The 27,443-nt window shown below is 34.4% G+C and overlaps 2 protein-coding genes across 7 annotated transcripts in view; one reads left to right on the top strand and one right to left on the bottom strand.

The window, feature by feature from the left end:
• Positions 1-27,443, bottom strand: part of LOC115211016 (potassium channel subfamily T member 2-like) — a 752,122-nt gene that overhangs the window by 431,605 nt on the left and 293,074 nt on the right. The window lies entirely within an intron of this gene.
• Positions 1-27,443, top strand: part of LOC115211004 (glycosaminoglycan xylosylkinase-like) — a 411,994-nt gene that overhangs the window by 4,596 nt on the left and 379,955 nt on the right. Inside the window, exon 2 of one of the 5 annotated variants that reach the window (XM_036501514.1) lies at positions 6,975-6,978. The exons of 2 other annotated variants lie outside the window; for them this stretch is intronic. The gene's annotated coding sequence lies outside the window, so the exon portion shown is untranslated. Of the gene's footprint in view, positions 1-6,974; positions 6,979-11,776; positions 11,796-11,988; positions 12,133-27,443 lie in introns of those variants that run through there. 2 more of the 5 variants (XM_036501518.1, XM_029779854.2) reach the window with 2 other exon arrangements.

A 27,443-nucleotide genomic window follows, 5' to 3' on the forward strand; every position in this document is an offset into this window, starting at 1 on the left:
TTTGACTATCAACTGAAATTGGTTTCTTTGCAAATAGTTATAGCTTCTTTTTGAAATGTGTGTATGTCATGAACCTACCCATTTTTTTTACTTATGTAAAAAAGAAAAAAAAAACTTGTTAAAGCGTAATTCGAAATTATGTAGTTGACAACATATACGGGTGTGCCCATATAGTTGCACAAACCCCATAATTGCAGTCACTAACTAGGCCAACCTGCTAGATTGAGGAAGCAAAACCATCTTCGAATAAAACAAACATAAGCCACCAGTAGTTATATACAACACACACATACACATATTGGATCAGGGCTGACCAGAGGCAAAACTGCGACAACAAACTCCTTGTCATGTTTTAATTTCTGTGGAGGATATCTGCTTTATACACGGGACTGGACTAGTTAGTAGATTATGGTCAGACCTTCTTTAGTGCATATTAGTTCTTGCTAAAACTGAGGCGAATACCAACCACCGCGATCATCGTCATATAACACAAGCGGGTCTCAGTTTGCATTCTTACCATTTAAGTTTGCAGTTTTCTTTTCTGATGTAACCTGCTTTAACCATACCTACCTACTCATTTGATATATTCTAGCCGTATCTTAATGCCCTCCATAATTCGTGTTTATTGTTGTTGAAGAAACTATGCATGTGTTTATTGTGAGCGTGTCTGATTTTGTGTACATATGTTGGCTCTGTTGTTAAATCCCCAAGTCAGTCGCATCACAAAAGACCTACTAGACTTGATCATCCCCTTCATTTTTCAAATGTTATATGCCAAAGATCATATTGTGTAATGTGCTCCTTTTTAAAAAAATTCAGAACGTAATTTGATAGCTATTTAGCTGGTATTTCTAATAGACGGTTCGTTGGCTTGTTGCTGTGCAAAAATGTTTATTCAGTTTTCATTTATAGCTGTCATTCTTTCTTAATCAGACTTAATTTTATAACTGTCATTCTTTCTTAATCAAATTTCCTGTTGCATAAAATCATTATCATCAGCTTGTTATTACCTTCGTAATTTAAAAGAAAAATTAATCACCTAAGTCAATTAATTACTTAGAATTGGATCTGGGAGAAGTTTAATTTCCCTTGTTTTCATTTATTTTTATATCTATAACTTGAATCTACTTAAATATTATTAGTCATTAAAAGCATGAACCCTACCATGATTTCAGTTCTCTGATGCGCTAAATCCGAGGTCTATCAATAAGAAACTATTTTTCTTTCCCTTTTAATCTTTTTTACTTTCCACAACTTTATCGCCACCTTCTACTTTTTTGCTTACATTTTTTTTTAGCAAATTGCTCCATAAGGTCAGTTTCGATAAAACAGATGTGTTACAATCAAAGCCATTCCATCCTTGACACCGTCTTTTTTTCTCAGACATTGCATCAAACACTACATTATCTAGAGTGCTCTTTTTAAGATGTTAGATGTTGAGGGAAATTTGGCTGCTATTTCTGGAAGGTCGATCGATCAAACATGTAGAAGCTCTTTCATTAGTTCGTTTTACAGTCATTTAGCAGAATTAGCAGTCAACAACTTAAGTGTTTCATTCTTTCAGTATAGGTGAAATAAATGTCATTAATGTAGGTAGATTGAGAAGGTTGCCATTCTTTTCTAATTCCTGAATCTGGTATGTTCAGACCTAGGATATCAGAAATTGAATCGTTAAATATCTGATTGTTGATGAAATCCTAGAATCAACATTTGTCCCACATAAAAATAAAAAAAAATCAACAAAATCTTAACGCTCAGTCTTGATTTATTCTTGAATATAATATTAGCTCATCATAACCATTATTGTCATCTATACCACCAAAATGGATGTGGTACAAATTTTGCAGCTTTTCACAATAGCTGTGACTAATGCCAAAGAGTGTTAAAGAATGCCAAGACTTGCTTTATTGAAGATGTTCAAATGAGGATTGAGCAAGAAGAAGCTTGGTTCATGTGAATTTTGGGGAATAGCCAGTAAGATACATAATCATGTATCTTACTGGCTATTCAAACAAATCAACCCCAGGAATTTTTTTTTAAGCCTGATTCTTATTCCATCGGGCTCTTTGGCTAAGTTATGGGGACATAAGTACATCAACACCAGTTATACAATGGACTTCTTTTCAGTTTCTGTCTACCAAACTCACTCACAAGGCTTTGATTAGCCCGGGGCTATAGTAAAAGACATTTGCCCAAGGTGCCACGCAGTGGGACTGAACCCACAATCATGTGGTTGGGAAGCAAAATTCTTACCATACAGCCATGTCTCAAAAAGTGCTTTTGTAGCTCATATAAGAAGTCTGTAATTTACCCACTTCTTATGAACCTTGATCACCATTCCTCTTCATCTTAGTATAGGCCAATAAGCCTATTGAGCATCAAAACCAATCTGCTTGAATCTATCAGTAATAAGCATGTTATTAATCACTTAAATGAAGTTTATTTCCTTGGTTTTCCATGTCATTGCTGATATACTTGTTGTCATCATCTTAGATGATGCTCATGTTATTTTCAAAGTATTTAAGAAGGTATAGGCATAGAGGCATAGCATATTTTGTAGACTCTTTTTTTGCCATTAAATCCTTCCTCATGGGAAGAAGTTTGAAAGTTGCTGTCACTAGTCAGTCTGATATTTATATCAATTTGTTTTAAGAACCACACTCTTCCTGCTGTTTATCAATGATTTACCTGACAAAAGAATAACATCCTTTATTGACATATTGCCAATGATTTGACACTTTACAATCTCACCTCTGAGAATATTAAGTACTTAGATTTAGCAGCAGATCTTTCCAGAGGCCTAACTGGTATAACGTAATGGAGAAACAAATGACTTAGTATATTTACTGCTTCCATGACCAGCCTAGAATATTTCTAGCACTATCATGAAATTCTTGAACTTCTTTCTATTTTGATAGTTATTCATTTCTGTACCTGCTACAAGTTTCATACAAAAAGCATGTTACCTTAGAATGGCTCAATTGTAATATAAACCCTCTGTCTATTGTTTTCCAGCAGAATATGTTTTTAATCTCTTCAAATTCAGTGTTAATATTGGCAGTTTCCTTCATCATAATGTTTGCTTTATTTCTTTAATTACCATTTCATTTTATTTACTCCTTTATTGCCATCTCAGTTACTATATTTTATTAATCAGTTTTATCACCATTTTATCATATTTCATTAAAATCTTTTGTCAGTTACTTTTAGTATTTTAAATATGCATGTGTATATAGAGAGAAGTTTTAGTATTAATACCACTCATCATTTTCCCAAAACTTTTTGTATAGAAGTGGCCTATGTTTTGCTTGAGATGCTTTTGAGTAAGGGAAAATAAAATTAATTTAAGCAATTATGCTTCTTCACAACTTACTTTGGCCTTATGTATAATAAAAGCAGAAATTAGTATTATTAAAATATCTTTTTTACACTGATTAGGTTTCAGTGTTAGAAACTAATGATTTTATCTCTATTGGGACAGTGAAAGGCAGAATAGGAAGAGTGTTGAAGAAATTTCCTTGTGATATTTTAGTTAGATTTCTTAAGTGCTTTCATCTTTTCAATGTTGATAAATAAGTAACAGCCTCATAAAAGTGTTGATTTAATGATAGCAGTAGAAATCAATTCTCTTCTTTTTTTTTCTTTATAGTTTTTGTTTCTTTGCCACAAAAGACACCAGGGAAAATATTACAAGATAGAGATATAATATAGTGAGAAAATGAAGTAAAATACAATATTCATACTTGAATTATTTATATGTACATGGCAGAATCTCCATGTTGTGTTTCATATTAAAAACTGATGTACTTTTAGATGAAATATTTTGAATGCAATATTTTGACAGTATGACTATTTCTTGGCACATTCATTGAAGATGATATCTATGATGTGCATATTAGATGAAATAATATTTTTTGAAAGAAATATTTTGAAAAATATGGCTGTAGTTTCCTTGGTATCTTGAATGTAGAGGATTATTTAATACTATCATATCATAAGCCTTCAAAATTTATCTCACTGCTATTTTATGCAACAGCATGTTTGTTTTTAAAAATATTTCTAACAAGCTTTTTGACTTCTAATATATCTATATCTATCTGTCATCTAAATATATATATATATATATGTGTGTGTGTATATATATATATATATATATATATATATATATATATATATACATGTAGCATTACTAATAACCAGTTTTTAGAACTTATACATATGCTTTAGAATAAAACTTTAGGTGAGTAGAGAATGTAATGTAAATTAATGAATGACAAGGGAGCTGGAATTGTGTAATCAATTTGATTAGCTTACAGCTGTTTCTGCTATAAGAAGCAGTGTACTCAAAGCTGAGTTGGAGCCATTAATGGCTCTTACAGCTGAAAAAGCTGTAAACTAATGCAGTTGATTACAATAATTCCTGTTCTTTTGTCATCCAATAATATATATTCACATATGCACAAAAGTATGTTTAGATATCATTTTGTTTTAAAAGATACAATGTTAAGTTATGGTAATTTTAATATACTTGTAAGGGTGATGTTTGTCAGAATTTTTAGGGTATCAAACAAAATGTGCTGCAGTATTTAGCTATATTGCTTTACATTCTGAGTTCCAATCCTGCTGAATTCAGCTTGGCATTTTGTTCAGTAAAATAATTACTAATAAAGTAACAAAGTAGATATAATTGACTGTACTACCTTTCACAGTATGGTCAGTTTAGATAGCCAAAGCCTTACACTCACAGTGTCATTTTCATATTTTAGCATAAATCCTCCCAAAATGCTTTTTGTACTTCATTAGTCCTAGGTGGAGAATTAACAGATCTTATAAGATGTGCATAATCCTTAAATCAAAATTCTGAAATCCAAAACCTTCCAAAATTCAAATGTTTTTTTTTTTTAAATTAGAAAGGTACCTCTGTTTGAAAATTCAGTAAATGATTAGACAGTTCCTAGGTGATGTATAACTATTGCAGACCATTTATCTAGCCATAAGCTGTTAGGAGTGATGTTACCCGTCCTGGGTTGTGCTTGCCTAACCTATTAAGTTGCCACCAGTTTATTTTTTAGAGGATATTGGATATGTGGTTAAGAAGTTCATTTTTCAATTTCAGCTGTGTGGTTTCTTTTTCGATCTCACTATACAACATCTTGGATACATGTCTTCTACTATTGCTCTAGGATGACCAATGCTTTGTGAGTGGAATTAGTGGACAGAAACTGTACTGAAGCCCATTATGTGTGTGTGTGCATATGTGCACTTATGTTGACATTCTATGGCTTTGTCACTATCTGAGTAGAAAGATGATATGATGTTTATATTCTTGTTACATTATGGCCAGTCACTCTGTACTTTCAAAGACCAGAGGAATAAAACATCCCTTACTTGAAAAATGGATGAGATTTCGAAACAAGGAAGGCATATTGTCTAAAATAACTCCTCATTCAACCTGCACTAACATTGAGTAATGCATATTAAATGAAGTAATGTATGAAGCTTTTATAGCAACACCATCATGCATATCAGAAAGTCCTGTAGATATTACTAAGGTAAAAGTGAAAAAAAAATGTAGAAGCATTTGTGTTTATTGATACCACAAAAAGTCGAGTTGTTGGGAAACTTCACAATGGTATAGTATGAAACTGGGAGTGTTGGAACTATGACTAGATAGAATCTTAAAACATGGGACAACAAACTGGTTCTATGATTAATCCTTTTGAAACTGTTGTTGGTTCTATCATACAAGCTCCATTTTAAGGTGATCTAATTTAAAATCTTCCATCAACATTTCATGTTAATTTATGTTTCAAACACCAGCTTGATAATGACAAAGTTATTTTAAAGTCTTTATTTTCTAAAAATTAATTGAGGCAAAAACAGTGTATTTCAAAAGAAATATAGGAACAAAAGTGTTAAATGATGAACAGAAGTTAATAAAATTTAGGAAAACATCATATATAACATTTTGTAGATGCAAAATCCACCCCCTGCCATCTAAAAAAATTGCCAAGCATTTTTGATAAATGTTTCTCAATTCATACCTTGACTATGGCAGAAGTGAATCAAAAGACCCAATCGTTTATGATTTGCCCGTTAATAGCAAAAATTCTTATATTCACAGTTGCAAATGAAAAAAACTGATCGATGTTGGACTACAGAAGAAAAGATCATTGATTAATCATATCTTATCATTACTATATCTCTCTGTCAAAAAGGTATCACAAACATACTTAATTCTCACAGTCAATAGACATTATGGGGAGTATTTCTTCTCTAATTAAGTATATTTTGTGAGCTTCAATGGAACCACAGGAAGCATGAAGAATCTATTGTGTGTTCTGTCTTGAATCATTAGTCAGTATTATGGTATTATGGGTTGATGTTGGTACTTAACTATAACGTTGTGGTTGTCGTTTAACCCCAGATCAAGTTTTAGCAGATCTTTGAACTGTCCATCGCATCTTTTTTGTATATACCGACAACCTAGGATCATTTTATCTAATGCATCTATTTTCTTTAATGTAGTATGATGTGATTTTAAGAAGATTTGGCTGCTATTTCTTGCAGGTTGAGTTACTATGTGGAGATTCCCTTATTGGTTCATAGTATTATAGTATTAAGATATGAACCGTAGCTTTAGTTTTGGGGGGTTTAGCTTTGGTTACATGGTGTTAAGGTCTGCTTCTTAGCTCTGGTTTCATCATGTTTAAGCTTGCTGTTCAACTTTGGTTTGACATCAAGTGGATAAAAATATTCCTTCTTGATAGGAAACACATTTATGACACATCTTTAAGCAGGTAACATTCCAAAATTGATTTAGTACATAGTCACAACAGCTAGGTGAGGCAATGTAGAATAAAAAAAAGCAACAATAAAAACCCAGAAAAAGTCTGCAGCAGATTCTGCACATGTGACCTTTTATTATTTACGATTTAATTTGAGGAAAAGAACTCATAACCTTTTCAAACAAGTGAGGTGATGTGTTTGTAGTTTAGTTTGTTTGATTATCCATAGGAAAGACATGCACAGGAAGGTTAGTTCCAAAGGACTGTTGTTCATGGAATAAAGGATTTAGTAAAAGCCTAAGTGTAACTTTGGATAGTAGTAGGAAGTGAGACCCACTTCCCACCCCCACTTAATATTGAAGGTTAGTTATGATATGAAAGAGAGATCCAAAGCTTTTATATATTTTTTGAGTATTCTATAGTTCAAAGTTCAAATTGGATTGGAACCGACTTGTCTTGCATCACCCTAAGGTCACTAAAATGGATTCAGGATAACCAAATAATTGAGAAGCTTGCTTTGCAGTCAAGAAGTGTGGGGTTCAATTTCACCATGTGGCATTTTGAATAATCTCTTTTAATAGTGGTGGATAGCAAAAATATTAGAATGCTTGACAAAATTTCATGTCAGAATATTCTTAGTGCTACATGTGTGAGAAGTGTGATAATTTATGACAGGGAAATATAGATAATAAGTAATGAGCAGTGGAGAAGACAGGGAAGAATGGAAACTAGAATGGTCTGGTTGGCTGAGTGGTGGAGTATTGCTGTGAGAGGGAGAGGGAGAGAGAGAGAGAATAAATGAATGCAGAGAATGATGAGAATACAGCCAGTGATGGATGTTATGAAGAGATGTGGAATGGGAAGGCCTGGCTGGTTTATGTGCTGAGGCAGGATCAAAATGACTGGGCAAGAAGAAATGATGGAAATGATGTGGAAGGATATAGAGAAAGACTGAGAAAGATATGGCTAAAGGTGAAGATGAAGGCAAAGAGATTGATGGTGAGCCGGTAGAATCATTAGCACGGCAGTCAAAATGCTTATCAGCATTTTGTCTGTTTTTATGTTCTGAGTTCAAATTCCACCATGATTGATTTTGCCTTTCATCCTTTCAGGGTGGATAAAATAAATACCATTTGAGTACTGGGTTGATATAATTGATTTATCCCCTCTCTCGAAATTGCTGGCTTTGTGCTGAAATTTGAAACTGATATTGAGTATAGGGTAAAATGGAAAAGACTGTCATGAGGCCTACAGGCCTAATGCTGCTCTAGTATAAAAATGGCCTTAAAAGGCTATAAGTTGCCTATAATGTTGCCTATATGTTCTGAGTTCAAATCCGATCAAGATTAATCTTTTGTTCTTCTGGGGCCAGTAAAATAAGTTCCAGCAATGTATTGGAATTATTTTAATCAACTAAACCCATCCTTCCTTCAGAGATGTGGAATCATTGTGCCAGTGTTAGACATTAATATTAAATTTGATATTTAACTTTGGTACATATAAAAATTTGTGCTTCTTGTTTGATAAATATTTGAAAATAATTTCATTTAAATTGAAAATTTCTGAAAGTTTGTTGCAAATATTTGATATATCGATCGCATTTAATAAAATCAGACAAAATGACAACAAAATCAGAAATAAAAAATACAACACAGACACACACATTTCAAATATTTATAAATTTGAATTTTGAGGATTCCAGACTCATAAGATACCTCTTTGTACACAACAGTAAGTTTCTGGATGTTGTTTAGCTCAAGCTAGCACTAACTGAAGATGTTCCAGTTGTAACCATCATATTTTTTTTAAAGATGGCAGGGTTTGGTTGTAAATTTCATTGCTATTCCTAGCAGGTTAATTGAACATAGACCTGCTTTCACATTCTGTCATTGAGGTATTAGCACCTTGAGCTATTCTTGCCAGCATCTCAAACTTTGGATATTTAACCTTTACTTGTGCAAAGCATTTCAAAAGTTTATCTTTAATACCCATTCTTGTTTTCAGACTTTTAATTAGCCCTTGTTTCATATGTTCTGAGTAACATAACGCTTTCATTTCATAAGTTCCAAGTTACTCTGGAGGTTGAAAAAAAAATTGGAATTGTGTATCATATATGATGTATGGGCTTCAGGGAAATAATCTTGTGGACAGGCAAAAGGTTAAATTTGTTGTAAACACCATAGATGATATAATATTATCGTCCAATTAACTGAATTAATTATTGCATTTAATATGTTAGTGAAGTCTTGGAAAGTGTCTTCACATTTTGGAAGGTGACTTGTCAGTGAAATTGAATTGACAAAAATGGTAGAAACTTATCTGATGGATTGCACCTATAATTCAAAGGTCCAGCCTTGTTCCATAGTGCATCACAGTAATTTAGCTTGAGAATTGCATTAAGGGTGCATTTGAACAATGGAATGCTGTATCCTGAAATCAATGGAAGGTCCATTGTCTCAGCAGAATATCAGTTTTGGTTAAGTTTGTGAGTGGTTAACCTAGCTGGTTATCAGTTCTGGGTACTTATTTTAATTTTATTTTGTAAGTTAGACAAGCAAGTTGGGGGTAGTGATAAGCCATCTCAGACTGGTGAGCTTGATATGGTTGATATTCAGTTTGGACATGTACAAGCTGAGGAAGAAAAATAGTAATAATGACAGAATTTCAGTGAGAGCAGTTCTGTAGAGTAACAATTGGGTATATAGGTTTAGTGTGGGATCTAGGAGGTAAAGCAGAGGAAGAATGATATAAGGAGAGATGTATGTGACTAGTGAGCTTGAGTGGAAAAGATATTTGGTTAGTTGATTTGGAAGTGGAATAAGATGATTGGGTGCTGAAGATTTGGCATAGCTAACTGGACATTCAACCTAATTTGGTGGTAGTATGTTTTGGCACTGGAGTTAAACACACAAGCAAGTATACACAGTCAGAGGGAGGGAGGGAAGGAAAGAGAGAAGGAGAGTGAGAGAGAGAGAGAGAGAGAAGAAGGAGGGAGGGAGGGAAAGACATTACATATACATACAAATATATGTAGATGCTCACAAACATAAAGAGTGGGTGGGGAGAAAATGAAAGAAACATTGTCAGTGTTGAATCAGCAACACTAAACAAGTGGTAATGATATAGCTGAATGTGCAGAAGCCACTGCAGTAGTTGAAGCAGAAGCTGAAAAAGGAAACCACTCTTTTGTGAGCTGATGATTGAAATAGGCTACTGAATGTTTCTTAGCCAATCAATCAAGACTTGGTGCAGTCTAGAATACTTGTGAGTTCAAATTTACTTCAAATTTACCACATGGTTCCGGGTTCAGTCCCACTGCGTGGCATCTTGGGTAAGTGTCATCTGCTATAGCCCCGGGCCGACCAATGCCTTGTGAATGGATTTGGAAGACGGAAACTGAAAGAAGCCTGTCGTATATATATATATATATATATGTATGTGTGTGTGTTTGTGTTTGTCCCCTTAGCATTGCTTGACAACCGATGCTGGTGTGTTTACGTCCCCGTCACTTAGTGGTTCGGCAAAAGAACCGATAGAATAAGTACTGGCCTTACAAAGAATAAGTCCCGGGGTCGATTTGCTCAACTAAAGGCGGTGCTCCAGCATGGCTGCAGTCAAATGACTGAAACAAGTAAAAGAGTAAAAGAGGGGTTTGTTGTTTCTGAATGTTTACTTTACTCTTCATTGTATTAGGTACCATATCATTTGGAAATGTTAGCTACTGCAGGTTGGTCTCTTGTTACAAGTTATATTTATCACCCAGTCACTTAACACAATGAACCTTGAGTCATATAAACATTGGCCCTTGAAAACCCCCAATCCTAGAATGTAAAAGGCACTTATGCTCACATTCCTAATCAATAGGTAGCCAGTGCCTATCCTGTCCTCTCCTTTCTTCTTTTATCTTCTATTTCATTCATTTCACTGTGGTCATGCTGGGGCACCGTCTTGGTGGATTTTATTCAAACAAATTGACCCCAGGACTTTTTTTTTAAGCCTACTACTTATTCTATCGGTCTCTTTTGCTGAACTACTAAGTTATGGGGACATAAATACACTAACACTAGTAGTCAAGTGGTGATGGGGGGGACAAATAAAGACACAAAGATATATATATATATAAATGTCAAGCTTCTTTCAGTTTCTGTCTACCAGATCCTCTCACAAGGCTTTGGTCAGCGTGAGGTTATAGTAGAAGACACTTGCCCAAGGTATCATGCAGTGAGACTGAGCCTAGAACCATGTAGTTGGGAAGCAAGCTTCTTACAACACAGCCTCACCTTTGTTCATGTTAACCTTTTAGTTCCCAACCCGGCTGAAACCAGCTCTGGTACTGAGTACAAATGTCTTGTTTTCATAAGTTTTGAATTAAAATCTTCCACCAAACCTTAGTCACAGTTTATGTTCTTAACACTAGTTGAATGATAACTATGCTATTTTACTAAATTCTTTGTTATATTTAAAGTAATTGAAAGAAACACACAGCATTTCAAAATAAATACAGTAACTAAAGGGTTAAGTCAGCTTAATTCCCAATTAGTCCTTTTTATTAAGAAATAGACATGAGTTGTTAATATAGAAGACTGAAGGAGTTCCTTTACACTTGTTAGCTTGCTGTGGCTAAATGTTAATCGTGATATTGACTAAACTTTATACAGGCTATCATGTTATCTAAATTGGAGAGATACTTTAGTTTTTAAATGCCATGAACACAAGGAAAAATTATATCAAACTGTGACACTATCTGCTAATTGATAGACAGGGAGGAAAAACATACATCTTGCTTATATGCTAAATTTTTCAAACCGCCATATCATTTTCTAACAGTTTTATTGATCTAGACTTTTTTGCTGTAATTGATACAATACATGAGTGATATTTAGCTTTTACTAAATATCCTTAAGCTTTTGTATCTTTTTATGAATATATTATTTATGTTATTAACAGTTATTATTGAACATTGATATTTTGTAGTATTAAAGTATTATGATTAAAGTTCAAATAAAGGTAACAGTTCAAACAATTATCATTACTAAAAGATATTTTCATTTAGAAATATCTTCTTTTGTTATTATTATTTATTTATGTACTAATTTTTTGCTTGTATTTGCTTTTTTGTTTTATTAGAATTAAAGATAAAAGTTTTATCTTGCTTGGATCTATCATACGTAAGATTTTGAATGTGGTTACATGATTTAAAATCTATCTGCCTTTTGCATACATTGAAGATAAATATTTTATAGTATTTTCTAAGGAATGCTAAGTTTTCAAAATTTTCAAACGGTTTCATTGAAAGCTATTGTGAGTTTCCCAAACAATTGTATTAGCTTCTACAGATATAAAGGTAAGGCATTTAATACATTATTGAACAATACAGTTGATTTTGGAATCAATATGTACATATGTAAATACACACTCACACACACACATACCAATTGGATGATATTTAAGGTGCTTTTAGGAAAAAATCCTGCTGGTCTCATCTTTACAATTATCTTTTACATGTTGGCTATGCTGGGGCACTACCTTGAATTTTTTTTAGTTGGATGAATCAACTCCATTTTTTTAAAAACCTGGTGCTTATTCTATAAGACTCTTTTGCCGAACCACTAAGTTACGGGAACATAAACACTGGTTGTCAACAGAGCAGTGGTGGCAGACAAACACAAACATACAAATATATATATATATAAACACAATAGGCTTCTTTCTGTTTCCATCTACCACATCTGCTCATGAGACCTTGGTCAGCCCAAGGCTAGAAGACACTTGCCCAAGGTGTCACACAGTGGGACTGAACCTAGAACCATGTGTTTGGGAAGCAAGCTTCTTACCACACAGCTATGCTTGCACCTATTAACATAAATACTTTGTTATTGTAGTTTAAATTTTTCCTAATTTTTGATGTGGATGTTAGTATCAATTTGCCAAGAACTCAGTCTGGTTTCACTTTCTACATGTATCATTCATGCCACTGAAAAAGGCATGGATGTCATTAATTCAATAAATGAATTTATTTCTCCTAAAAGAAAAAAAAATGAAAGCAAAATCTGTAGTTGTATACTTGGTTTAAGAAAGGAATAAGATGATTTTACATCTGCTGTTTGTTCAGTATTACCTTTTCAATACTCTGGCTATTTTTCTTCTTATTTTATATATATATTTATTTCATATATTTACACACACATGTAAAGTATATATATATATATATATATATATATTATATATATATATATATATATATATATATATATACACACATACACACTTACACTCACACACACATGATATGTATTTCTTGTTATATCTTCTGTATCTGTTGCATAAAAGACACAATGAAAGTTTGAAAACTTCTGAAACGAAATCTTTACATAAGTTGCACTATTGATCTTTAATGATTTTTCTCTCCTGTTATTTTCTTTGTTTAGATTTTTAAGCCATATACTCTTACTGGAAATACTATATGATCTTTATAGAATATTTTCTATAGATGTTGGAATGTTGCTTAAGTTTTGAGGCAGATACATTTTACTGCAACTTTGAAGCAGTAAGGAAAAGTTGTTTTTTTTCAATTTCACTATCAAATGACTGCATCAATGCACACATACTTCTTTACCCTTTTTGTCACCAGTTGAGAGAATTCTTGGTTTGTCTCTTATTTTTAAAGGTTAGATATACAGGAAATTGTAAATTTTCTGTTTCATTTTGTAGTTAATGCATATCAATAGTGTAAATGTCTCAAATACATCTAAACTTCTTGAATGAGAAATTTTTTTTTTATCTTTGTTTTGTTCACATAATTGAGAATATTTATGATTGCACAAAAGCTGACAAATAAATGAATTTAAAGATACAAATGAATTAAATTATGAGGATGATGATGGGCAACTGCTTGGTACATACATTCACTGCAAACTGCTACTACTCAGGTTACTAGTCCTTGACTAATGTCTGATTATTGTTCATTTATGTAAAACATAAAATTTTTTTTTTTTAAATATAGAAATCAATTTGTATGAATCAGTATAAAGAAATTTGTTTCAGTTTCATTTTAGAGTTTAGGTAACCCAAGATCCACTAAGGATACTATGTTTTACAACGTACTTTGCATTTTTATTTGTGACCATTTTAAAGGATGCTAGTTAAAGACTGCAGTAATTTATGAAAGAAATAGTAAAAACATGAATAAAAAGTAGCAAATATATTGATACTTTTGTCACAGAACCATATACATAATAACCAGCTGTTAACATTAAACAGAAGACAGAATAATATCCAAGCAATTTCCTGAGCATGTTTGGAACTCATGAATTCTGATAACAATATTATAATCAGAGGTAACATTATCTGTGGCCATAATAAGTGACTCCCCTTGTATATTCTCTTTTTTACTGTTCCGTAAACCTAAAAGGTATATGCTTTTATTCTTCTACACATTTCAGTCATTTCACTGTGGCCATGCTAGAGCACTACTTTAAAGGGTTTTAGCTGAAGAAATTAACCTCAGGACTTATTCTTTGTAAACCTACTTATTCTATCACTCTTTTTTGCTGAACTGCTGAGTTACGGGGACATAAACATACCAACATTGGTTGTCAAGCAATGGTGGGGGGACAAACACAAACACACACACACACACACACACAAATATATATACATATATATATATATAATATATATATATATATATATGACAGTCTTCTTTCAGTTTCTGTCTACCAGATCTACTCACAAAGCTTTGGTTGGCCTGAGGCTATAGTAGAAAAAATTTACTCATGGTGCCATGCAGTGGGACTGAACCAGAAACCATGTGGTTGGGAAGCAATCTTCTTACCACACAGCCATGTAACGATGTGTTTTTCTTGGACTGTTCTTTTCCTTCTCTCCAGACCTATCTTCTTATAGACAAAGAACCATGCTTGAAATGTCACACTCACTCTTTTTTTCCATCTTAAACTGAGTCTCAAACTAATGCATTCACTATGTACATCCTTTTGACTTCAATTGTGTTTGTTTTTATTTTTGATTTGCCTGTATATGTATACACAAACACACACACACACACACACACACACACATACATGTGAATATGACCTGATGGCTTGTATCGTACTTTCACTAATAATTTTAGGTACCTATGTAGTTGCAAACAGACCTTGATATTCTCTTGGCACTCCCATCCTTGACCCAGCAGAATATCCAGGATTTGACAGCTGAAGGAAGAAAATTCTGCACTAGAAATAGGCTGGTACTCATTCATAACTGAGCAAACTAGAATAGACAGTGAGAAATAAATTCCGTGTTCAAGGATAAAATGCACTGCCAGGTTCAGCAGTTGACATCATGACCTTATGGTTGTGTGGGCAACATCCAAACCACTAGGCCATGTGCCTTTGCACACATGCAAATCACCATTGTTCACATTGTGATTTCTCAGCTAGGCCACATGCTGGTTTAAAAAGTCACGCTCATGCTCATATCCATATTGCTTTTGGGGACTTGAGGACTCATGTGGGGAGTCACCAAGTAAAGTGAATGAACTATAAACATAGGTGAATGGTAGTAATAGTAATGTGAGTGTGTTGTTGATTGTCTATTTGATTGGATCATTTGTTTCTGTCCTCTTGCTGAATACTCATATGTCATCTTCATTGGGTGAGTCCATTATATATATGTATATATCATCATCGCACACACACACTAACACACATGAGAATATATATATATATATATATATATATTTCTTTCTATGAGTGTATGCATGTAGTTAGTTAAGTTATTTTTCTCCTGTTAGAGAATTATTTTTCTGTTTCTATGCTACTATGATTCAGATGGCTTCTGTAAATTTAAATATTTTTATACAGTTGGAACATATTGTTTATCCAACCAAATATGTATATCTATATATATATATATATAGGCATAGGAGTGGCTGTATGGTAAGTAGCTTGCTTATGAACCACATGATTCCAGGTTCAGTCCCACTGCGTGGCACCTTGGGCTAGTGTCTTCTACTATAGCCTCAGGCTGACCAAAGCCTTGTGAGTGGATTTGGTAGACAGAAACTAAAAGAAGCCTGTCATATATATGTATATATATGTGCGTGTGTATATGTTTGTATGTCTGTGTTTGTACCCCCTCCCCCCATAATCACTTGACAACCGATGCTGGTGTGTTTACGTCTCCGTGACATAGCGGTTCGGCAAAAGAGACTGATAGAATAAGTACTAGGCTTATAAAAAATAAGTCCTGGGGTCAGTTTGCTTGACTAAAGGTGATGCTCCAGCATGGCCACAGTCAAATGACTGAAACAAATAAAAGAGTAAAAGAATAAATACTTCCTACAACTAACCATTCAGCTGTCAGCTACAACAACTGAGGCCAAGCATTTATATGTTAGACAGGTACCTGGGTGAAACCTCTTACGAACTGTCTTTATTAAGAAAACATAATGGTTCTGTCTTGATTTCTATATTTTTATCTCAGGGGAATGATAAAATCCTGTAAACTTTCAATGAATAACCCAAGGTAGAAGTTTATATAGTATTTTGAAAAGACTAGAAATTAAGCTAGTGAACACAAATATGCACTCTGGTCATAAATATTTTCTTATAAGTAATAGATGGTGTTGAGACTAGAAAGTATCAATTATTTGTTTATTCTACATGATGCAATTAATTACCTGAGTTGTCCAAACCCCAACAATGGAAGATTTGAATTGCAATGAAAATAGATTTTTATCAATAACTAGCAGCATAGCCCGGCGTTGACCGGTTATGTAAGAGCCCCTAGTAGGCAACGACTAATCCCAATCTAGTCCTTCCCCTCTAGGGAACGAAGGCGCATGTGTAGGTTGCAATGTCTTCTCTTCACTCCCAAATAACTATCAAACAGCTATCGAAAATTCAATCCAACCAATTCCTACAAGGAAGAAATTACATTTGCGTCCCCTAGACAGTCTGTAGAAAATGTGTTGCATATAAAAAGCTTAGATTCTCGACCCATGTCGAATTTATCAATTTTTATTCAGAACTGGGGGAACTTTTCAAAATTTTCGCTGCGTTAGTTTTGAATTATGACATTGGGCTATGTGTGTGTCAAGTTTCATCAGAATCTGTTGAAAGCCGTGGTCAGGGTAAGGGTACAACCTGACAGACACACAGACAGACAAACTGCCGTTTATATATAGAGAGATGATAAGTGCATTTCAGCTACATCCTGTATTTATTATAATAAAGCCTAAACCTAATTTACTCGTATTTGTATATGAGGGAGGAAGTGCATACACCCCTCCCCCACCACACATATATACTAATATACATACATATAAAAACACGCACATACATACTCATAAATAGTATTTACTGTTTTTTTAAAGCTCAGGTTTTGATAAATTATATTTGTTGAAGATTACTGAATGAAACATTCTATGAAATAAGTAAGGTCTTTGTTTAATGAGCTTACTATACACCACCCAGTGTACAACAATTGATCTAGTTTTATGATAACATTTTATCTTACTAAATTTATGAAAACACTAAGCATCTCTTTCAACCATTGACCAAGCTTGTTTTCTTTTCTTTCCTTTCCTAATAATTTTCTTAAATATATATAACTAGTGGAGGTGCAGGTATGGCTGGCTATATATTAAGAAGTTTACTTCCCTACCACATGGTTCTGAGTTCAGTTCCACTGTGTGGCACCTTGGGCAAGTGTCTTTTGCTATAGCCCTGTGATAACCAATGCTTTGCAAGTGGATTTGGTTGATGGAAACTGAAAGGAGCCCATTGTGTTTGTGTGTCTATATATATATATATATATATCATCATCATCATCATCATCATTTAGCGTCCGTTTTCCATGCTAGCATGGGTTGGACGGTTCAACTGGTGTCTGTGAAGCTGGAAGGCTTCATCAGGCCCAGTCAGATCTGGCAGTGTTTCTACGGCTGGATGCCCTTCCTAACGCCAACCACTCCGTGAGTGTAGATATATATGTATGTATATATCTATGTGTTTGTGTTTGGTTCAACCATGCTTGACAACTGGTGTTGGTTTGTTTACATTAATTGACTCATATGTATCATATATAATAGAAGACACTTGCCCAAGGTATCACATAGTGGGACTGAACCTGGAATCGTGTTTGGGAAGAATGCTTCTTACCACACAGCCGTGTCTGCACCTATGTTAATTTTTAATAGAAATTACGAAGTAGTTATGACTGATATGACAATGATGGCAGTTTCTTTGTGTCCAAAGATCACGAGAAAGAGCAGCATATCTTCAGGTAACTATGTAAATAGATACTTGACATTTCAGAGCTTTTCTTCCTGCCTGTACTTAATATTTTTAAAGCGAAAGTTAGCCTGTGTAGCCTAATCTCACCCTTTAGACTTGGAGATCTGACTACAATGGCCCAAAAGGCCTAGATGGCTTCAGTGATCAACAAGTCGTAGGTTTTACATTGGAGTGGCCTTCTAGGTGAATTGCCTTTCAAGTTTGTAGAGCTTCACCTATCCTTGCGGACTTATATAATGAAATTATAATGGACTTTTGAATATCATCAGTCATGTTTTCTGCCAACTGATAACTCAATGTCCTCTTGTATTCTAATAATTCATTTTAATGTGCTTAAAAGTTACGTATTGTGCCTTGTTTAACTATATTATTTCTTTGAAAAGTCACCTCATTCTAAACACCCAACACCCCATGTTTCCACTCCTTTGACATTTTCTTTGCAAGCTTATAATACACCGAAGGAGGTGTTGTTGGCCAGGTTAAAGATCATCTTTCCAAAGTTGTTTGGTTTCAAAACACACTTATACATTATACATGCATATTCTTTACAAAAAGTGAGGTAAGGGAAACACCTCTAGTGGGCCAGTGGAATGACTATAGATAATTGAGGTATGTGGTGTAAAAGAAACTCACTGCCATAATTGACTCATATCTATCACATCCCTATGTAATTTGAGGCCTTTAGTGGCAGTTAGGCCTCATAGGGCAAATGTGATAGCCTAAAACTCTTGGAGAGTGCTGTGGATACTCCTTTCAAAAGTTTTATTCAATCATATCAATTCTGGTTTTGGTTCAGCCATGAAATTATTTTATCAAATCCTGGCAAATCACTAAGTTGCCTTTTTGACATTAAAAGTTACACGCACAATCTCTCTCTCTCTGACACATACATACATACATTACAGGCTTATCCAAAGTTCTAGCTAACAAGTTCCATTCTCAAAATATTGGTTAATCTGAGACTAGAAGGTACTTGCATAAGAAGCAATCTAGAATCCTGTGATTGCAAAACAATATTCTTAATCATATGGAAAACATTCACAGAGAAAGGAAAGTGGGGAGATGGATAGGTAGATAGAAAGAGAGAAACAGTTGGACAGACAGACAGATAACTTTCTTTATTGGCCACACAGGGATAAACATAGAGGGGACAATTACAATGTAGAGTTTTTTTTTCAAAGGGGTGCAAAAACACAAAAATTTAAAAATAGAGACAATGATCAAAAGGGATTGAAATCGTTTGGGATATACAAGAAGTCGAAATAATACAAAAAGTTCCCTAAAGTGGGGAAATTCATTCGTGGAAAGAAAAACCTATGAAAATACCACGGTAACCTTGGGCAATAATGTCACATAATAGTACATTTACAAGTAGGTAACTCTGTTTTTCCTTTGTTTTTTTTTCCTGTTCATAGGATCATGCTCAAGGTAGCTCTGTCATTCACACGTGCCATCCTTGCTACATTCACCCATCTTTTATTGAAACATTCGCTAGACAAAACTTCCCTCTCTACTCTCATCTTCCTTTTCAAGTTGATGAGAGGTTGACCAGAGAGGAAAGTGTTTGTCTCTAGTCCTTTCAGACGCGTCCACCATACACAAGTATGATGAAAATGGCTCTTCCTTCCTTTTTGAAGGAAGGAGGTGAGACAATATTGACAATAGATTCGGCTGATAGACCAACTCGTCCCACATGCAACAGCAGTTGTTCAACAGGTTGGAAATGGTTGGACACTGCCTGAGTGTGTGCAGAACAGTTTTGTTGCTTTGGTTGTAATGCAGTTGCTCAAGATTGACCCAGGACAGCATAGTTGCTTGAGAGCAATGCAGCACTTCTGGTGGCATTCGCCCTTCCTAGGTCTCTTTTTAATCCATGACTGCAGTTAGGTCATGGAGATGAGCTGTGGGAAAGCGCGCTGCATAAATGGCGACTACACCTGTCCACTGTCGTTGATGCAGAGACGGAGGTGTCGCAGTCTCAGTGCATGTCTGTGCATCATTAACCACGGCATACCCAGCCCTCCTTTTAGTGGGTGTTGGCAGCAAATGGATTGCCTGACCATCGGAATGTTTCTTTTCCACAAGAAGCGGAAGAGAATGCATTCCAGTTTGGTGATAGTAGGGTCGGGACAAGGAACAATGGTCAGGCGGTAGTAGATATGGATGCCATGTACGCGTTCGCCACCTCCGCTCGACCTTTTAGGGACAGTTTCCTCTCAGCCTATTGCCAAGAGAGAGTGACCACCCTACTCATTATCTTGTCCCAGTTCTTCTCCATTTGGAGGTCTGGACCAAACCAGACCCCGAGCAACTTGACCAGCCTGTCGGTCTAGCATCCCACTACTGAGGTGCTGTTGGATGGTATGGGCTTGCTTCTCCAGGTGCCAAGCCGCAAGCCCACTGACTTTTCCTGGTTGATTTTTGCTCCTGTCACCACTTTGTAGTCTTTCAGCATCTACCCTGTCTATGATGTAGCACATCAGATGGAGGTTGTCATGGATTCTCCTGCCCGGCACAGCGCATGTTTGTGCCTTGTCGACCAGTTTCTTGATGACAAGAACCAACCTCTTGGCTAATACCTTGGCCAAAATTTTCAAATTTGCATTGAGCCTATCCTCCTTGTTTGGATCTTTCCTCTGATGGTGTTTTTTATTGTCTTTTGTGTTGGAGGCGGTGTAGGTAGCAAAGTTTTTTTTTCCAGGTTTTGGTAGTGGCGGTTGTTGTTGCTGTTCTCGTTTTTTTTGTAGCAGATGTACAATCGTTTTTAAGATGTGTCTCGCTGTTGCATATATAACAGTGTGGCCGCCTGCCCTCCATCACTACATACAACTTGTGTTCTGATAATTTAATGTAGGTGGGTATTTTATTGATCAATTGTTGATCAATTTGGAAAAGAATTTCCAGTTTCTTTCCCACCCAGTTTTGCTGTTCTAAAACAGCAATTTCCAATATATTCACTTCCTCCATTTCGAGGCATATGGCAGATACTATCCATTGCGTCTCTGGAGGCACATTCTTTATGGTCACCTTTGTCATTCTCTGGCCAAGATAACTGGGTGTCATCACCAAGTCATCTGAATGAAGAGAGAGTGTCGAAAATTGTTTGGCTAGGCTTTCGTTGTGAAAACGCACTTGAACAGTGGCAAATTTATGTGGTATCTTGAGCAAATGTCTTCTACTATAGCTCTGGGCTGACTAAAAGCCTTGTAAGTGAATTCAGTTGAAAGTAGATGAAAGTAACTTGTTATATATCTATTTATGTATATGTGTGTGTATGTTTGTGTCTTTCCCTTGATGTTGTGTGATAGTTGTAAATGAATGTCACTGTCAATAAAGCAGTGTCCTTTGTTTCCAATATTCTGTGGGGGAAATATTACCTTGCTTGGAAACAGGTGAGGAGTGATGGCAGGAAGGGCATCTGATCATAGAAAATCTGCCTCAAGAAACTCTATCAAACCCATACAAGCATGGGGAAGTAGACATTAAAATGACACACACACAAAGTCAGCATTATTTTACATGTCTTACCATGCTTGCATGGGTTAATGGTTACTTGTATTCATTTAACTATGCTACCCACCATTCAGATATTGCTTTACAATCATATTTCCTTTATGACATATTTATTTTCTATCCACTTCAACTTCCAAATTATATTTTCATTATTCAAATCCCTGACATACTTTTGAAAACATTTTAGATTATTGACTTTCAATTGGTCCTTTTATGGATTGATGACTTTCAGATGTTTTAAACAATGATTTGCAGATTATAAAAAGTGCTCCTGTAAATAGTGTATGTGTATTTTAGCTCTTACATTTAAATAATTTGAGGTCACAGAAGTATTCAGAAACTACTAACATAAGCTTGAAGTTGTGTAGTCTTAGTACATAGTACATGTCAAACTTAACATTACCAGATTCAATGGTAGAATGAGCTGGCTATGCTAATAGTCACTTTCAGTAAATTCCTTGTTCGTATATATAAATAGCCCTCTTGAATTGACAAACATTAAACCAATACTATACTGAGATCAATTCCATTAACTCCATTTATAAAAACTTTATTATTATTATGTCTTTTAGTCTATGTTGATTTGACATGCTTCATTGGATTGTTCTGATGGTTAATAGGTAAATGCTATATATTCACACTTAGGTGCTTAAATTTACAAAAGACATTTGTTTTGCATTGCATTTGTGTGCTGGGGGAAGGGGGAGAAATTAGTTTGTGATTGAATTCAGTTTTACTTTTACCTATTTTCTATGTAGAGATTATTCATTAAAATGTGGGTACGTGCTGAAATAAACTATTTCCTGAGGATATGATATATTTCATTCTGTTTAAGTGTTTTTCTTGGGAGTTTGATTTCTTTTTTTTTATGACTCAATTCTTATATAACTATAGCTGGCACTGCTTTTGTTCCTGACTTTATTATTCACACTGTTATGGCCTATTAATTTTTATCAGTAAACGTTTATATTTAGGCATTTGTTTCAATCTGATTGATGTGTTTTGGGTATATCAGTTAGAGTATGCATTTTCTTTTAATAATGATTATATGGTTATTGTGCTGTCAGTTTACCATGCAGCATTTCTCAGTACTGTTTGCAATCTTACCCTGCAACTTTTTTCATGTTATACTAGTTTGTCTGTTTATAATATTTATTTGAAAATGCCCTAGAATTTGCCAATTGGGCTGCAGTTTCTGTGTGCGTAGGCACTGTTGGTCATACAAGCTAGCCAGAATGTTGTTGACTATTTCATCAAATTCTCTACGTATTTTCTATTCTGCCGTCATAGCCTTTTAAAAGATGTTTCTGGAGCATTAATTTGCAGGAAGCTTACAGAATAAATGAGGTGAGACAGCAACTAAATATGAAATGCAATCAACTAATGTTATACAAGATAGGTGATTATGTTAAAAAAGATATATAATGAAAATGGATGATATTTGCTGTATCAGAAAATACTGTGTACTTATGACAGGAAAAATACTTAAGGAAATTAGATGGGGTGGAGAAGTTTTACAAGACTAGATCTCAGGATTCTGAGCCTCATAGGTGAGATGATATAAAAATTAATTGATGGCAATGTATCTAGCCAACCCATGTCAAGTGTTTTGGGGCAACAGATTGAAGTCCTTTATATTTTTGCTTCTGTATAGTTAGTCTCAGGTGGATGCTTTTAATAGTTGGTTTTTTTCTTCTGGAATATTTTACCAAGGAGTGGTTTATTCATCATTATTTCTCTCTACATCACATTGATTTGTTTTGCTCCTTGTCTTTTATGAGGTGTGTTTCCAGTATTGCCTAATTATCTTCTACCTACGGCTGAACTGTGGCTACATAAATGCTGCTGTTTCTTTACAAAAGGAGTAATGCTTCTCTGTTTTCAACTTTCTATACTAATTGCAACATTATCATTTATTATTTTTTTGTGTAGTTTTCTGCTAGGCATTCATTTCAAAGCATTTTGTGGCAGATTTATAATTGGCTTTCGCTTGTATTTAATAACTGTCACTAATATTTTTATTTTTGCATGTTTGTTTTTTGCCTTTTTTTCTTCAAACTTTTGTAATAAAAGAAAAGATCACAATCAATGTTATTATTATTATTATTGTTGTTGTTATTATTATTATTATTATTATTATTATTATTATTATTATTATTATTATTAATGTCATTACTTTATTTGTCACAAGGGTGACAGATAAAGAGACATTACAGGAATAAATAACAAAATGGTGGAGGTTTTCATAGAATTGAGTTTGAAAAAGCAGATATTAAAACAAAAGTAAAAAAAAAGTTTAAAAGGAAGTTCAATAGGGGACGCAGCTATCTTGAGATAGCTGGAGAACAACCACAAATCTTAGATTACTACTCCTTTGCCTACCACAAAACTCTTTTTTTACATTCTGAGTTCAAATCCTGTCATGCTCAACTTAGCTTTCATCCTTTCAGATTTGATAAAATAAAGTATCAGTCAAGCACTGAGTAAGCAACTTAAATCAACTTACTGCTTCCCCTCAAAATTGTTGGTTTTGTGCTGGCTTCATTAGCATATCGGACACAAATTGCTTAGCAGTGTTTCCTCTGTCTTTTACATTCTGAGTTCACATGCTGCTTAGATCAACTTTGCCTTTCATTGTTTTGGGATTGATAAAATAAAGTACCAGTCAAATACTGGGTCATTGTAATTGATTTGCTCCCTCTCCTCAAAATTGTTGCCTTGTACCAAAATTTGCAACAATTATTATTATTCAAGCTGGTAGAATTGTTAGTTATATTCTAAGTTCAAATTCTGCAAAAGTCAACTTCAGCTTTCATCCTTTCAGGGTTGATGAAATAATCACCACTGAGGTCTATGTAATTGACTAATCTCCTCCCCTAAAATTTCAAGCCTTGTGCTTATAGCAGAAGGGATTATCATTTTTAAGGTGGTCAGCTGGCAGAATTGATAGCATGCCTGGCAAAATACTTAACAGCATTTTGTCTGTCTTTATGTTCTGACTTCAGATTCTGCTGAGGTTGACTTTGCCTTTCATCCTTTCAGAGTCAGTAAAATAAGTACCAGTTGGGCACTGGGGTTGATATAATTGACTACCCTCTTCCCCCGAACTTGCTGGCCTTGTGCCAACATTTAAAACCGTTATTATTATTATTATTATTATGGTTATAAGGTTGACTTTGCCTTTCATCCTTTTGGGGTTGATAAATTAAGTACCAGTGAAACACTGGAGTTGATGTCATTAGCTAGTCTCCTCCCACAAAATTTCAGGCCTTGTGCCTATAGTAGAAAGGATTATTATTATTAGGGCAGCAAGCTGGCAGAGTTGTGAACTGTGCTTAATGGCATTTTGTCCGTCTTTGTGTTCTGAGTCACTAAGGTTGACTTCGCCTTTCATCCTTTCGGGGTTGATAAATTAAGTACTAGTGAAACACTAGGGGTTGACGTAATCGGTAAGTTCCCTCCCACCCATATTTCAGGCCTTGTTCCTATAATAGAAATGATTATTATTATTATTATTATTATTATTATTATTATTATTATTATTATATAATAACAACAGAATTATTTCACTGAGTTTATGTCTGTAGTTTTGAACTTTACAGATGAGATGACACAGGAGAAAGATATAAGCATGCAATTTTTCATAATCATCCAGTGTATAGTAGCATGAAAGACAGTTTGTTAAAGCAATAATGATGTTATCGGTTGGTTATTACATCAATACAATTATTCAACTCTGTTGTGTTCTTGGATAGATATGTCGGAAGTAGTTTATTTTTCTGTTTTAAGCAGATCAAGAACATGCCATTTTTTAGTTGAGAAAATGCTAAGCATTTAAATTAATTAGTAATACTAAGTTTGCTTTTTTAAAATATATTATTTGGCATATTATCTATTTTTTTTTTATTTCCTCATTTCACTTATTATTAGTGATTTTTTTTGTAAGAAAATGCGCTGTCCATTGTTTCAAATATTAATTTATTTTTTTAATGTAAATAAACTGTTTCATTATAATCTGCCCAGATTATGTTTTCTGTATTAATTATAGGTTCTCACTTCAGTTGTCTTGACTATTTGAATATGTTTTTGTTTCATGGTTCCATGCAGCTACTATAACTTCTGTTTTCTCTCTATATATATGTAGGCACAGGCATGTCTGTGTAGTTAAGCAGTTTGCTTTGCAACCATGTGGTTTTGGGTTCATTTCCACTGTACAGCACCATAAGCAAATGTCTTCTACTACAGCCCTGGGTGACCAATCCCTTGTGAGGGAATTTGATGAATGGAAACTTGTGGAAACCCACCACATACATGTGTATATGTGTATCTTTGTGTATGTCTTTGTGTTTATCCCACAGCACTACTTGATGACTGTTGTTAGTTTGTTTGCTTCCTCGCAAGCTTGGCAGTTTGGCAAAAGAGATAGATAGACTAAGTACTGGACTTAAAAATAAGTACAAGGGTCAATCTATTTGATTAAAAAGAATACTTCAAGAGAGTACGCCAGGATGGCTATAATCCTGGGGTACTGAAATAATTCATAGATAAAAGACTCAATGGAAATGTTCTATTGTTATACCTGTTTATTGAAGACATATAAATTCTTACTAAGACTTTTGATTTCTAAAGCTTGCATCAATTCCTATGGCACATAAACATAAGATATCAGTTATACACTGATATCCTATATATTAGGCAAAAAGTTCTATGGTTGTTGCCAACTCTGCCCACTATACTACTTTGGGTATTTTTGTATTCTGCTCAGTTGATGATGCCTTGACTACATAAATTTCTAATGCATCATATAATTTTTACCTAACCCTGTAAATATATATACCTGTATATGTTTGGTCTGTTTGTCAAAAACTCAGTTGATATGTCTAAATATCAAAAATAGTATCCTTTCCTTTGCAGAGCGTAGTCTAGGCCTGTAGACCTCTGGGTTATGGGCTCAGCATGCTTCCACTGCACAGCTCTTCTCAACAAGTAATTAAGCAGATATAAATTCATACATATATGTGTATATATATATATATATAAACAATTGCAGCATGGAAGGTGTTTATAAGCCATTAAAAAAAACCTCTTAGATTCACTTCAACATTTAAATTTAATTTGTCAAAATATTTTTGTCGCTTTCAGACTGTGACCTGTTCCCTGAAAATATTCTGTGCTGCATCTGAGAAAGTAACATTTAATTCATGATATATATGTATGTATGTGAAGGTGCATGGCTTAGTGGTTAGGGCATTCAATTCACGATTGTAAGGTTGTGAGTTCAATTTCCGACAATGTGTTGTGTCCTTGAGCAAGACACTTTATATCACGTTGCTCCAATCCACTCAGCTGGCAAAAATGAGTTGTACCTGTATTTCAAAGGGCCAGCCTTGTCACACTCTGTGTCATGCTGAATCTCCCTGAGAACTACGTTAAGGGTACACATATCTGTGGATTGCTCAGACACTTGCATGTTTATGAGCAACCTGTTCCATTGAGTGTAGCAGCTGAGACCCTTTTTGTTATAACTGATGGAGTGCTCCTTTTAAATATGTATGTATGTGTGTATGTATGTATGTCTGTCTGTCTGTATGTGCGCATATATGTATGTGTGCATGTAAGTATGTGTGTATGCATTTTGTGTTTGTATGTATGTATAAGTAGGTTTATATGTGCTTGTATGTATCCATTCACTGTTAGACAGTGGTGAGAGAGACACACACATGTACATACATACATACATACATATATATATATATATATATATATATATATATATACACACACACACACACAACTTTCGACAGAGTAACAGTCATATATACAGCTTGAACAGACACATATA

The sequence above is a fragment of the Octopus sinensis genome, linkage group LG1 (assembly GCF_006345805.1).
Source record: "Octopus sinensis linkage group LG1, ASM634580v1, whole genome shotgun sequence".
NCBI classification, from domain to species: domain Eukaryota; kingdom Metazoa; phylum Mollusca; class Cephalopoda; order Octopoda; family Octopodidae; genus Octopus; species Octopus sinensis.